Source organism: Centrocercus urophasianus, unplaced genomic scaffold (assembly GCF_019232065.1).
Source record: "Centrocercus urophasianus isolate 14NV4802_14NV808 unplaced genomic scaffold, USGS_Curo_1.0 seq_18, whole genome shotgun sequence".
NCBI classification, from domain to species: Eukaryota; Metazoa; Chordata; class Aves; order Galliformes; family Phasianidae; genus Centrocercus; species Centrocercus urophasianus.
Genome location: NW_024884733.1, coordinates 25,329,266 through 25,343,133, shown reverse-complemented (window position 1 = coordinate 25,343,133; position 13,868 = coordinate 25,329,266). Strand labels below are relative to the sequence as shown.

The following is a 13,868-nucleotide window of genomic DNA, read 5'->3' as shown; positions in this document are numbered from 1 at the left end:
TGGGTGATTTAGGCATGTTGCTGCATCCAGATCAACTGATGTTTATTTTGATGGCATTCATTAAGGCACGTCTTCAGTCTGTTTGTGTCTTTTTTTTCTCAAGAGCTTTGCAAACTCTGTTGGTGGATGTTTGCTTGTGGTAATCCTGGAAAAAGAAGGAAGGAAGAGTGCTCTGGGCAGGCAGCAGAGCTCCTGCAGCATTTCTTTTCCCTTCTGCCCTTTTTCTGAGCTGACAGTCCATTTAGTCTGAATACGGATTTGTTCTTAATGTGTTGAACTGTGTTATTTAGCCCACTGCTGCAAGCCAAATTGTTATCCCCAGGGATAAAATTGCTAACTTGATTTAACAGGGCTTTGTTAGTCTGGAAATTCATTTCTATCTTCTCCTGGATCTTTCCACTACAGGTTCTTTGTGTTTATTAAGTATGATTTTTGACAAAAAGACACAAATATACACTAATAGCAACTATTTAGCTGGCTCTTCTTTGCCCAGGAGAAAGCTGTCGAGAAGAACCTTGTCTTATAAGAAGCAGTTAGGACCTGCATTAAGCCCTGCAGTGCCTGTGTTTGCACTGCATCGATCCCTTCGAAGTGAGACGCTGAAGGAGCAGCTCTCTATTAGCACCTTGGCTGCAAGTAATTGCTGAAATGTGGAACAGAATATCTGAGTGTTTTATTCGTAATCTGCTTTGTGGCTGCATTCCTCGCTGCTGCACGTTTTGAATACTGTTTTCTAGAGCAACCACTTGAATACACAACCGAGCACTGGCTAAAAGGATCTGCAGTGGTTAAAACCACTGGCCAAGGGAAACGTCAGAACAGTCCCTGAAAGATTATGCGCAAGGATTATATGAAAGAGAGGATTTGCAAGTCTGGAATGTGCTTTTCCTACAGTATCTATTTCCATTTTCTTTCAATTCTTGGTTAGTTCACATTTTGTTCTAATCTCAGAGATAGAGATCAGATTTGAGATTTGCAGTCTGTAAAGCTTGAAGTGATTCTTGACGGTGTCTGGAGTATTTGCAAGGTTTTAGCAGCTGATGAAATGCAGATGAGTACATAAAACAAGTAGTAGCATTTATAATTTATATTGCAGAGCCATTCCCCAGAATTATAGAAGAGGATTGAGCCCCTCCATTTCCTTCAGTTTTCCCCAGTGGTGCTAAGCAGTGTATGAAATAGGAAAACAGATCCTTGTTACAGAATGCTTAATAAAAGTGACAACAGATGTTTTCAGATGTGGAAATATCAGAACAGTAGGAGCTCTTTGGTTATCAGCTGGTCGGTGGTGTCCATACTCCAATGTTGATATCTTCCATTTCTTTCTCCTTTTTTAGATCTCACCATGAAAGATGTATTTCAGATGAAACTTTAGCAGCAAAGAATCACTTCTGTAGGGATGTCTGGCACTGCTGTCAGAGGGCAGCCCAGCAACCTTCTCATGAAGGCTCTTGTTGGAAGGAAGGGGTGTTGCTGTAGATAGCAAGAGTCAAAAAGTTTTGTAAGCACAAGTCATACAGATGCTTTAAGAATATGATGTGATAAAATGGTTAATCCTGACATTCTCCCACATTAACAAGAGATCTGATGGAAGGCGTCTCTAAACTGGCTGTTGAAGTTGAATTTGGGGTGGATTAGGAATGGAGGGAAGCTGAGATCTACGTTAAGGAAAACATGACTGCTGTGGTGAAAGGACACGAGGTAGTCTGACCTATGTTGCCGTGTTTGCCCATAGTTCATCTGCTTCTTTTCTGTTAATTTCAAAGGATGACTTTCTAGTCATGAGCTCAGTGGATCCGTTCAGTGTTTGTGTTTGCAAATGATCATTGTGTCACGACAGTTGCAGCATTAAATAAATAAATACAGCCGATATATTACGTGCCTTGCCTTTGAGTACTAAATTGGTTGCAATTACCTGCATAAAAAGAGTTGTTTTATTAATTAATTGACTTGGAGAAAAAAAGGCTGGTGACCCTCTGAAGGAATATCAATAACTGAAACATTAATTATGCAAACAAGGACTCTCTTTACACTTCATTATTCATGGCTTAATGTGAAAATTGCCTTTTAAGAGAATGCTTTATTTGTATATTTCCATGTGTTTGATTTGCCTGGATGTAGGCTTTGGGACGCAGCCTTCGTCCCCTCACAAAGCTCACTGAGTTTTGCTGATGCAATTACTGTGATGAAGGAGGGGGAGAAAGGAGCAGGAAGGCATTTGGGGAGGTTTGGGAGATTTTGTTGTGTTGCAGGTGATTTCTACAGGCTGGGAATGCTTTCCCCACAGAGGGCTCTGCCTGCCTCCTTGCGAAGTTTCTGAGAGCATTGGCAAGTTCCGATTAAGGATTCCTGTTGCATTTTATTCCTTCTCATATCCCTTAGGACAAGCAGTCAAAAGTTGCCAGGGCTCCTTCTCACTCAGGTGTCCAACATTAACATGCCTGCAAGAGGACAGGGAGGAAGAGCTGCCCTTTCTTTGCCAGCAGCTGAAAGGCTGTGCTGCGAGTAATCGTCTTTCAGTTTTCAATATGCATACGAAAAGTAGTAGCTCCGCAGTGCCAGAAAATCCTTCACTCCCCAAAGATTCAATCGTACCTTTTTTGTAAGTATAAGGCTTTAAGATATCCCCTTTTTAGTGCCTTGGAACTCGCTATGCCCACAGCAGGAAGGCCTGATGAAGAAATACATCCCCCCCTTGCCTTGTAGCGTGATGAATTGTGGAAGTCCTGATTGAAAATTCTAATCACAGCCTTGCAGTCCTTCAGATCACAACCCTTGACAGTTGATTCACTCCTTTTCATGCCTGCTGCCTCTCGCTGCTTCTGGTGCCTCTTATGCATGAGTCTATCATTAGCGCACAAAGCATGATGGATTGGTTGGGGTACCTCTATCCTTAGAACCTGGGAAATGCTTCTCTTTCAGAATCAAAGAACCTGTGTGTGACATCGTCATGAATGAGAGAAGAAAGTAATACAGTATTGGATGTGCCTGTTTGCTGCCACTATTTAGAGAGAAAATGATGCATTATGGGGAATGTAAGTATATGGCCTGTTGTGTTTTTTTTCCTCTCTCCTGGCAAACGATGCAGAAAATCGTGGATCTTAATGTGTAAGCTGAGTCTGGCAAATGCACTGAAGTTGTAATGCTTCTCTGAAATGGGAACTGTAAACACGAAATTTTACTTAAAAATCAGCCTTTTCATGAAGCATTGGAACTCTTGGTGTGAAATGGTTAGGAATAATTGGCTTTGATACTGGCCAAGGCCTCGCGTCGTTTTTGTGGGTTCTTTTCCAGAGATGCTTTCGACAGGAAACTTCTGCAAATATTTGCATCTGCAAATGCAGAAGTTCAATTTGCAAATGCTTTTATTTGTCTATGTGACTTGGCATTTAATGATTCAGTGAACAAGACAGTTAAGTTTTGGCTCCAGCGAGAGATTGATAGGAACAATTTTCAAATGTGGTATCAAAACAAAGTGAAAATATGTCATGTTCAAATATAGAGCTCTGATGCGTCATGTGGTCCTCTAATAAATGAAGTAGCTCTACAAAACTGACAGATCTGCGAGAGAATGTTTTTAAATTTATGATGATTAATTTTCAAGATGAACTCCAATAAAAAATACGTTAGTAGATACTTAAAGAAGGTGAGGGAAGGCAGCTTTCTGAAATGAAAACAAGCAGGTAATGATAAGGCTGCCTTCCCTTTTATATCAGGCTTTTTAATATTTGTACAGTGAGTAAATTGATATTCTGACTGCTGCAGCTGGCAATAACAGCTACTCGTGCAAGTGTAACGTCACATGGAAGTTCCACTTCTTGGATTTGTACTGTTGCTTTCTACTGGCAATGCCACAAAGCAAAGCTGAAGATTTTCTGCCACAACTGATGATTCCCTCAGAGCCATCAAAGTAAAACAGAGCTGAGCCCAGTGAGAAGACAAAAGTAGCTGTGGGTTTCTAGAAAGAAGAACTAACTCAACAAGCTCGTTCATCTTGAGTATTTTCATTAAGACATTTAGAGTATTGTTCAGTAATATGTAAACTGGTGTATTTAAAATAGGTAGTATTGGGCTAAAATATGCCTTGATACCATTTATACTTAGCAAGAAGTCAACCGTACCTGCCAAGTGCTTAAGTTTTATTTGTATTGATTCATGTTTATTTTTGGCTGCAGGGTTCCTTGCTTCACTTCTTCCCATTTCGTTGTGTTTGCACAGATGCCTTGGCAATTGACAGGTGCAGAATAGCTTTATGCACCCATTAGTACAAGGTAGTTGGTGGCAAACATGATTTAATGTAACGATGAAGGAATTATACACTGGGACGGATCCTGGATTACTGTCTGAAGTGCTATTCTATTCAGTTTTGTTGCAGCTTTTAGCAGAACAAGGTCCCTGCTGGTCCCTGTCAGGTCCTTATCCTACTGTGCACAGAGAAAACAAGGTGGATCTGAAGAGCTTAAAGATCTAAATGTAAAATAAGCAATGTGAGGAGGAAAAAAAGTACTAAAACAGATGAAACATATACACGTGTGTATGGTATATTGTGCCTGCTGCCTCTAGTGCACTTCAAAATGGCTTTCATATGCAAGTTGGTTGTTTTGGTCCTCAGTCCTTAACATCAGGATTCAATTACGTCCTCTGAGGTCCCCAAAGAATAACCAACATCATGATGAAACTGCATGCTCATTTCCTCCAGCTAATGCCAATATCTGTACTGGGGGAAAAAAAAATTAATCTGTTCTTTGCAGCTGCTTACAGCTGTGTGTTTTATCAGTAGCCGTGGAAGGGGAATGCCTGTGTTTTGTGCTAGTCTAGAGTGCATGCAGCTTTTCAGATGGAATCAATGCTTTTACAGGGAGTATTTTATCAGCACGTTTGGTAGAGATTGGCATTAATTAGTTTCTTGAAATTAAAATACGTATGGATTTCCAGAAGCAGAAATACACTGGCTGAGATTGTCAAATGACCGTAAGAAATTTGGCTGTGCATCTGTCACTTATGTGCTCTGTTCTCTGTGTTGGAATCCCAGTGCCTACAATATGTGTCAGATTACATACTGTACTTCACTCAACGACTGCATAGCCTATATATGTAATGCTTACTCATGGCAGAGTATTGTGGAGTGTTGTGCAGTGATTCTACATGAACTTATTTACATTTCAGGCCCACTGAGTGCTCTGTCCCTGCTTTGGAATTGCCAATTACAGCATTAGCTGTGTTAGGGGACACTGGCAAACTGGGGTACAAACTGGATCACAGACTTGTTTTGTGCATTGTATGGCTGTTAGCTGGAACAAGGTACAGTCACTACCAAGACAAAGCAGTGAGATTAGTAACCTGTAGGTGAGTGGCTCTAGAATCTCTTGACCATTCATTCTCACCAAACCCAAGATTCTTTCATAATCTTATTTGTTTAAGAGAAGATAATTTTCTGAAAGACTATCATGGTCATGACTAATCAGTAATACTGTGGCATTTACAGTTGGGGGAATTCTTAAGTGTAAATATTCACATAGTGATTCGGATGTCTGTTAGCACCTGGCATGAAATGACCAGAAAAGTGTATTCATTACTTTCAGTAATGATTGGATTGTATCCCTTTTGCAGTTTCTGACGAGTTTAGCTATGAAATAACCTGTATTTATTTACCATCTGAGCTGATAAAGCTGTTTGGGAAGTTAGTTGTGAGAACACTTGGAAGAAAATGTTTCATAAAATGGAGCGCCTACTGAAACTACACTGGTGTGTGCATGGCACGTCTTGCCTTGTGGTGATGCTATCGTGGGATTCTGCCAAGTGCTTGGTCAGGGGGAAGTTCTTTGCAGAGAGAGTGGTGAGGTGCTGACAGCTGCTCAGAGAGGTTGTGGATGCCCCGTCCCTGGAGGTGTTCAAGGCCAGGTTGGATGGGGCCCTGGGCTGCCTGGTCTGGTATTACATGTGGAGGTTGGTGGCCCTGCCTGCGGCGGGGGCTTGGAACTTCATGATCCTTGAGGTTCCTTCCAACCCAGGCCATTCTGTGATTCTGTAGGTTCTGTTTTTCAGATTTAAGAAAGATGCCAAATATGTCCTTTTTATAAAATGAGATGCTGTTTGTGGTCATTGTAATGCAAGCGTGTAACTTGGAAGCACAGAATAGAAGATGCCTTTAAAGTGAGGTTGGTATTTGAAATCAGTTTTCTGAATCCTTTAAAGAAGTGCCCAATTTATGTCAGCCTCAGAGAATAGTGTTTTGACATTTAGAAATGGGCTCTTGACTTATTCTGTTTTTCTAGCTGTGACCTGCATGTCCTGGGTTATGTCAAATCTGGATCTTGAAGCTTGAAGCTGGACTCCATCTGTGCATGCAGAAAATTTGTGTTTAGTACTTTGGTAGCAATACCACTCACACTACAGGATAGTTCCCATCTGTGATGTGAGTAACTGCTATCTATACAGCTGTTAGGTTGTTAAATTAGATTGCATTTGTTAGTTAATAGCATATGAGAAAATATTCAGGTTAGAGTGGTTGTGTGTTACAGACCTTATAAAATCTCCTGATGATAACAAAAATAAAGACTGAAATTACTTGGCTTGTTTTTGGCTGTGTGTTTTTTCTTCGTAATGAAGGCTGTGGCTCATACATGCCTCTGTAGTTGCTAAGATGGACATTTGCACACTTGAAAGCCTTCTGGAGGGATTGTGCCTGCTGAGAAAGCTGTGTAAGTTCAGTGCATGCACTTAGCTGTAATCACTGGAAAAACGAGAAGTGCCAAGGAAACCAAATTCCTGTCCTGTTCTGCCGTGTTGTTGGAGTTTGGACTGGATGGTCTTAGAGGTCTTTTCCAACCTTAATGATTCTGTGTGCTAAGGAATCATTTTTGCAATCAACAATTCAGTCTTCTGGCTTGCTCTTTAACTTCTATCTCAACAAATACGTGTAGACTGATCAAGAGTCAGATTATATGCAAACCCATGATTTGTACTTTCCTGAGAGCATGGATTTCTATGTTGGCCGTTTTACAGTCCAATACCAGGTTGTATTAAATATTAAAAAAAAATGATAATATTTTGAGCAGTAATCAATTTGACTGATCTGAAATGGTCTGGACTTCCATTTTAACATCTAGTGGCGAAGTGGAAAGGCTGTGCAAATGTTTGGTACTCTCATTAACGGGGCAGTATTAAGCCTCGAAAGCCCTCCGGAGCCTTTGTCTCAGTTAGAGCATTCTCTGTGCTGTGAATCTTCCCTAATAGTTGAACCGAATGAACTAAAATAGCCTTTGGGCTATTTTGTTGCACTGTGTTGTTGGGGAAAAAAATGAAAAAAAATAAAAATTAATCCTGTGTCATTTTGCATTTGCTGTCTGCGAATCAAACTGTGAAAACTAATTTAAAAACTTTCACACTTGGCTTGAATGAGGACTGTCAGTGCTTGGAGAATGTTAAACTGAATGCAATTAGTTCAAAGTGGGCAAGCTTAGTATGCCCATCAGCCTCGGAGTGCCCAGCTTTAATGACTGCTCTGAGAAACGAACGCTGAAGTTACAGAAAAGAGTTTAAAGGCATTAAGTTGCTGCTAAAAAAGTGGCCTTTACAGAACAGAGCTTTGATAACAAAGCAGCTTGCACGCTGAGGTTGGGAGGCCCTTTGGAAAGTTAGATAGAACACTGTGCTGCTTTGGTGAAACAACAGATAAACCTGCTTAAAAATTTTAAAGGCTTTTCTCCTTTTTCTTTTCACATCTTCTCCCTCCAACAGCTTTTCATTTTTTTGTTTTCTTCTTTCTTTTTGGAGGAGGTCACCTGCAGAGTTTTATTTTCAGGTGCTGAGCGAGATCTCAGCTCAAGTTGTTCCCTAAGGATTGTAGTAAAGTGACCACCGAATTTCCCAACAGAGCCCCTGATGGTAAATTGAAAAGAACCGAGTCTGCAAATTAGCATTTACGTGCCATCCATTCTTATGTGGGCGACACAAGTTGTGTAGACAAAAGCAATATTTTCAGTTAATGAACCTCACCATAAGCACTGTTCACATTTAACATATTTACAGGGGGTAGCATCCAGTCAAAAATTCCCATTAATTCTTTTTTGCATGAGTTTTGCGTGCATGAGTGCATACATTTATGTGTGCGTTTGTATGTATCTGTACACTATTAGGGCACGCAGTGTTAAAGCATATATAGTAACTCAGAGACTGAAGAAGTCTCATTATGCATGTAAATATATTCAGCAGAAAACTTAAAATAACTATTTAATGGGGAGAAAAAGAAAAATTATGCTGTTTGACATGATGAATCTATTTTGAACTGCAGTGTATGCACAGTCTGTTTTCTGCCCTTCCTTTCTCGAAATTGTTGCCTGAAATATTATGCTGGAATGCAAAGGCTGTGCTTTAATCTTCATTTGCCTTTTTGCTGAATACTGCCAGGGTATTTTTAAATAGAGAGTAAAATTGGAAGTTGGCAATATTTGGCACTGAATTCCTATAGAAATGGCAGTCAGGATATGACTTTGGAGTCATAAGTAAAACTAGATGAAATCACACATCTTAATGATGATTTTAAAATAATTTTAAGAACACATAAATGAAATTTCTGCCTTAATTTGGTTATATGGGCAGCAGGGGGAAGGTTTGTAATAGTTGTATAGATACAAAGCTGTGAATGAACTTCTTCAATCTGTTTATCCAAATGTTCTTTAATGGATAAGAGTAGAAACAAATTAGCTGGGAGTTAATTGTTGAGCTCCAAACAGAGTTGCTCTTCAAATAATGCTCTGAAAGCTCTGAACTGCCTTGTGTTTTAGTGCTGAATGGATGGGCAGCGGGTCACTTTCTGCCATAAAACTGTGGGTCTCTGCTGTGGCCCTCAAGGTGCACGTGTTCACAGAATCACTCAACTGCAGCAGTCTGTAGAATTATAGTCGTTAGAGTTGGAAGGGACCCTTAAAGGCCATCTGGTCCCACTCCCTGCAATGAACAGGGACACCCCCAGCTCCATCAGGTGCTCAGGGCTCCATCCAGCCTGACCTTAACTGTCTGCAGGGACAGGACGCCCACCAGCAATCTGGGCAACCTGTGCCAGCGCCTCATCACCCTTATTGTAAAAAAACTTCTTCCCTTATAACCAATCTAAAGGGTTAGAGAGGAACTCTAGATTGTCTAGTCCAACCCTTTCAAATATCCTTTCAAAGTCATTAATCTGGTGAAAATATGGGGGAAAACAACCTACAGGTATCCAAAACAAACGTGGATACCCTTTCCTGTTCCTGGCTGTGTTGCAGGTGTTCTGAACTTATCCTCTTGAGCCTTTTATCATCATCTTGGACAAAGTTACGAGATTTTGAACTATCTTCCTTACACGCAACTAAACTGGGTTGGAATTTGGGGTTTTGGAGTTTAGGACCAGCACTGTGCTGCTCCGCTGTCTTGGCAGTGCTGCTTGTGGAGACCAGCTCAGCGGTGTGCGGTTTGTGGAGAGGAGCTGAGGAAGCAAGACAGAAACTTTTCTTGGCTGAATGTCAGATCCCCTAATGAAAGTCTTTGGCTCAAAGATGTACCACTGTGTTTTTGTGTTTTCGTTTATTTACTGAAGTATTCAGCTGTTTATAATAATGGGAATTCTTTGAGCGCTCAGGGCTGTTTTGTTGGTTTTGTTTTTAATACTTTTTGATACTGCTGAGACACAAAGAGACCAGAAAGTCACAGCTAGAGCTAGATGTCCTCTTTTCTTTCCTATTCTTTCCTTCCAGAATCTTGTTGAGAGATCCTTACCTCTGCAAAATATTCACCATGTCTTGCTAAGTAACTTGCAGAAGGAAGTGCTGAAAGAATGCAGCTTGCAAGCCAAATTCAAGAGGCATTGAAATATGGTTGTGGTACACCCACACGTCCTCTTTTTGCTCTATATTATTGTACACATACATAAAGTGTAAATTACTACTGCATGTCATATGCATCACTGAAGAAATGCTGAAATTAATGTTGTTGAGTTGCAGAGTTGTGAGTGAATGGTGGTGCAGTCATGTAGTAACTTTTCTTTCCGCTTGATCTTTGTGCAAAGGAACTGATCTATGCTTGGGATAAATCAGAACTGCATGGGAAAGGCAGCCACTGTCTGCAGGAAACTTCTTTGTTGTACCCTGAGCGAGGTGGGAGGAGGAAGTGATGATCTTTAGGACAAGGGGGAATGGTTTTAAACTGAGACAGGGGAAGTTTAGGTTAGATATTAGGAGGAAGTTTTGCACACAGAGGGTGGTAAAGCACAGGAACAGGTTGCCCAAGGAGGCTGTGGATGCCCCATCCCTGGAGGCATTCAAGGCCAGGCTGGATGTGGCTCTGGGCAGCCTAGTCTGCTGGTTGGTGACCCTGCACGTAGCAGGGGGTTGAAACTGGATGATCACTGTGATCCTTTTTAACCCAGGCTATTCTAGGATTCTGTGATCTCATGCCTCAGGGCAGCAGAGTGTGATGTTGGAGATTGAACTGTATGAGTGCATCTGCTATACGGCATGAGAGATTGCAGCTCCAGTAGATACACTTTGATTTTGTCTTTGGCTTTATTACAAGGCACTAGACTGTTATTATTGTGGGTGTAGTGATTAATCTTTTTTTTTTTTTTTTTTTAAATTAAAGAATATGATGCATCATGGGCCTTTTAAAATCCAAGTAGGATGAAGAATTCACTGCAGATGATACTGTGGAAAAGCTTTGCAAGAGAAGAGCAATCAAGTAGGGGTAATTAGAGTTACTGTTTAAATATGCAGAATGGAAAAAGCGTATCTGGAAAAGCAGAGTGAAGTTTATAACAGTGGAAGACTAATGTAAGAATGGTTTGTAAGCAATAAAATTACATCTCCCTGTCTTTGTGAGTACAAAATAATAAGCATTATGGAATAATGGAGGCTGTAATAGGTTATAAACTTAGTGATATGTGATTTTACCATTAGATTTTACCTGAAGGGGATAGATTGTCTTCACGCTGATTGTAGCTGAGCTAAGTGAGGATTACAGGTATTTGGGATGTGTGCAGTAAGGGAGGAGAATAATTGCTCAGATAATCTGCTAGCGGCTAACTCAGAGTAATGATGTGAAGCTGGACTCTGCTCACTGGTTTAACATCTTCCTTCTGTTCAGCCTGAGTGTTTGAAAGACTTTGGAGGGTAGAGATATGAGTCCTATTGCTTTGTGCCATTTATAATGGTTTGGTGAAGAAGGGAAGAATGCACCCTTAAGCACAAACCTTCCTTGGCAGGGAGGTAGGTAGGATGGCCTTCAAGTTCTTCATCATCTCTGATTTCTGTAAAGCTGTCACTGTTGTCACTAATTAACCTCAGTGGGTGGTGCAAGCATTGCACATCTTCCAAAACTGCCATTGTTACTGCCTGCTTTTTAGTTGTGGAAGCAGAAAGAAACCAAAGCAAACTTTCACATGAGTAGAGGTGCTTAACCCAAAGGTCCTGGCCAACTTCCAGGTGAAGTAATTAACTTCCACCTTCTTGAATTCCCTCCCGTTTTAATTGAATTAGATATTCTTCACATCTTGGCTTTAAGCTCAGTTGCTAAAACAGCAAAGTTTTTCACTGCAGCGATCTTTATTTCATATTAAATTATATTATCCCTCTAGACTGTTTTAATTGTACCAGGTGTTTCAGGAAAGCAGTACACAAGGTCAGCCAAAATCTCACCTGCTTTTAATTGATTTTCTTTGCTGTGCTGAAAGGCACTCATTTGCTGGCACTCCTGATTGCTCTCTCTCCTTAAAGGGCTTGTAGAGGCTGTGTAATCAAAGAGAGTTTAAAATAACGTTGTAGATTTCCACTGCACCTTGGAAGCCCTTTCTTTGCCTGCTTGTAACTTGCATCTCACGTGTGTTGTTGCTGAGCTCTGGGGCATCACTGGGAGGTGAGGCTTCATGTGTGCTCACTGAGGATGCTTCCCATACTGCAGAAACAACTTGTAAACAAGGGGATCTGTGCTGCCTCTCCCCTGATTACAGCTTAGTTTGTAGTGTGCCAGGAACTTCTGTTCAGGCACTGGAGCCTAAATAATTGATTTCTCACTGTGTGCCATTGCACTGCATTTTGAAACCCAGGTTCTGCTGTTCATGTGTGCTGTGGTTCTGCAGTGATTTTAATTAATGAGCGCAGATATCCTAAAGATGTATGAAATATGAGAGTGAATATGTGGTTTAATTCCGAGAAGTTAATATGTGGACGATACAAATCTTTGATATGGATAAAATTCAGATTAGTTCACTTGACGGTTCACCTGGCCCTAATGATACCTAAATTTAGAACTTGCAAGCACCACTGCCTGTAATCAGAATATGTTTTACCCTGCATAAAATAGAATTACTTCAGTCAATTCACATTAGCCAAGTCTGAATTTTGTGTCTGTTTGTATTTAGTTGCTCTCTGCTGATGACAGAGCTCTGTTTGGCTTTTTGTTTGACCTGGACATGGGCATTTTTCTTAGTCCTACCAATCTTACATTGTTCAGTGTACTCCTGATATTGAAAATCCAAGGTTCGTGGACCTTTATTAGGTTATAAAGTGCATTTCTTGTACCTCTAACATTTACTTTTGGGCACTAGGGTTGTTTTTTTTTTTCCCACATGATAGCCTGGTACAGGATTTTGTTGGAGTTTCCTATTCTAACCTCTCTGAAAATTCTTGAAAGAAGAGATGTAAGGTACAAGATGTGCAAGTATATCTTTGTGGGAATGTCTTAAAAAGAAGTCATGTAATGAACAGATCTGAGTCTTTCTTCTTTTCTCTTCTCCCAGTTGAGGAGTACATATCTTGCAAGCAATTGCACAGAAATCTTTTTAAAAAGGAGAATCCCACATATGCTATGGCCAATAAAAGTGCTTTCTACAGCAGCCTATTGCTTTTCTCTGTATTAATTCCACAGGATCTCAACGAACTGACATAAAGCTTTTTTATCACAGGCTTGATTCTGTTGATACGTGAATAGGGAGGGTAAAAACAGCATTCTGTCTTCCATCCTCCTGGATTAAGCATGATGACAGCTGCACGACGATGCAGACCATAGCAGAGGGACAGGCAGCATGGAGAAGGAAGGATGCAAGAAGTGGATTCTTAGAAATTGTTTTCCTTCTGTTAACTTAGTGCATTTCCTTGTATTTCAGTTCAGGCTTGCTGTCTGCCAGAGGAATTCCTTGAATTCATGTGTGCCATTCCTTACTATGGGATACAGCACAGTAGTGCTGCGCTGTACGAGACCAGTTCATGTTAGATAAAGGCATAGGTTTGCTGTTGCTCCAGCTTGATTTTTTCTTTTTTTCTTTTTAATTAATCTATTTTTCATGTGTCTTATGTTTTTTTCCTTGAATTGAGAGGAATGCATTCAATTTACCAGTAAGAGATGCATGTGTTTTGCACTGCATACTTGTTTTCTTGATGATGTATTAAGCAATGGGTCCTGAAAAGCTGCTGGTGTGAAGGTTTGCAGATTTACACCAGTGATTTTTACTGTTTTATAGACGGCCCTTAAATGCCTTGCAGGTCAACTGTTTTTGAGATGGATAAAAGCGTGCTAATTCCTTCAAGGTAAATCAGAAGGATTATGACATCTAGGAAGAAGAAACTGCCAGACGGTTCATGAGCAATAGGACCAGGGCTGACCCAATAGCATCTCTAAAGCTTCCAACAGAATTGCCTGAGGAGGCTGCCAAGAAGCCAGATGCTGCTGCTGGAAAAATACCTTCTGTAGCTTGGCATTTGTCCTGTAATTGCTTCCAAGAGAGAGTAAACTACAGCATGACAGTGGAAGGTGAATGGCTCCTCTCTGCATGCGACTTAGGTAATTTTAAAAAATGTTTAGAAAATAAGCATGATTTTGTGATGCATTACCACTCAAGTAGA

At 40.6% G+C, this 13,868-nt stretch overlaps 1 protein-coding gene across 2 annotated transcripts in view; it reads left to right on the top strand.

The window, feature by feature from the left end:
* Nucleotides 1–13,868, top strand: part of DAB1 (DAB adaptor protein 1) — a 127,015-nt gene that overhangs the window by 14,998 nt on the left and 98,149 nt on the right. The window contains exon 2 of one of the 2 annotated variants that reach the window (XM_042819955.1): nt 2,923–3,035. The exons of the other annotated variant lie outside the window; for it this stretch is intronic. The gene's annotated coding sequence lies outside the window, so the exon portion shown is untranslated. The remainder of the gene's footprint in view (nt 1–2,922; nt 3,036–13,868) is intronic. 2 annotated transcript variants of the gene reach the window in all.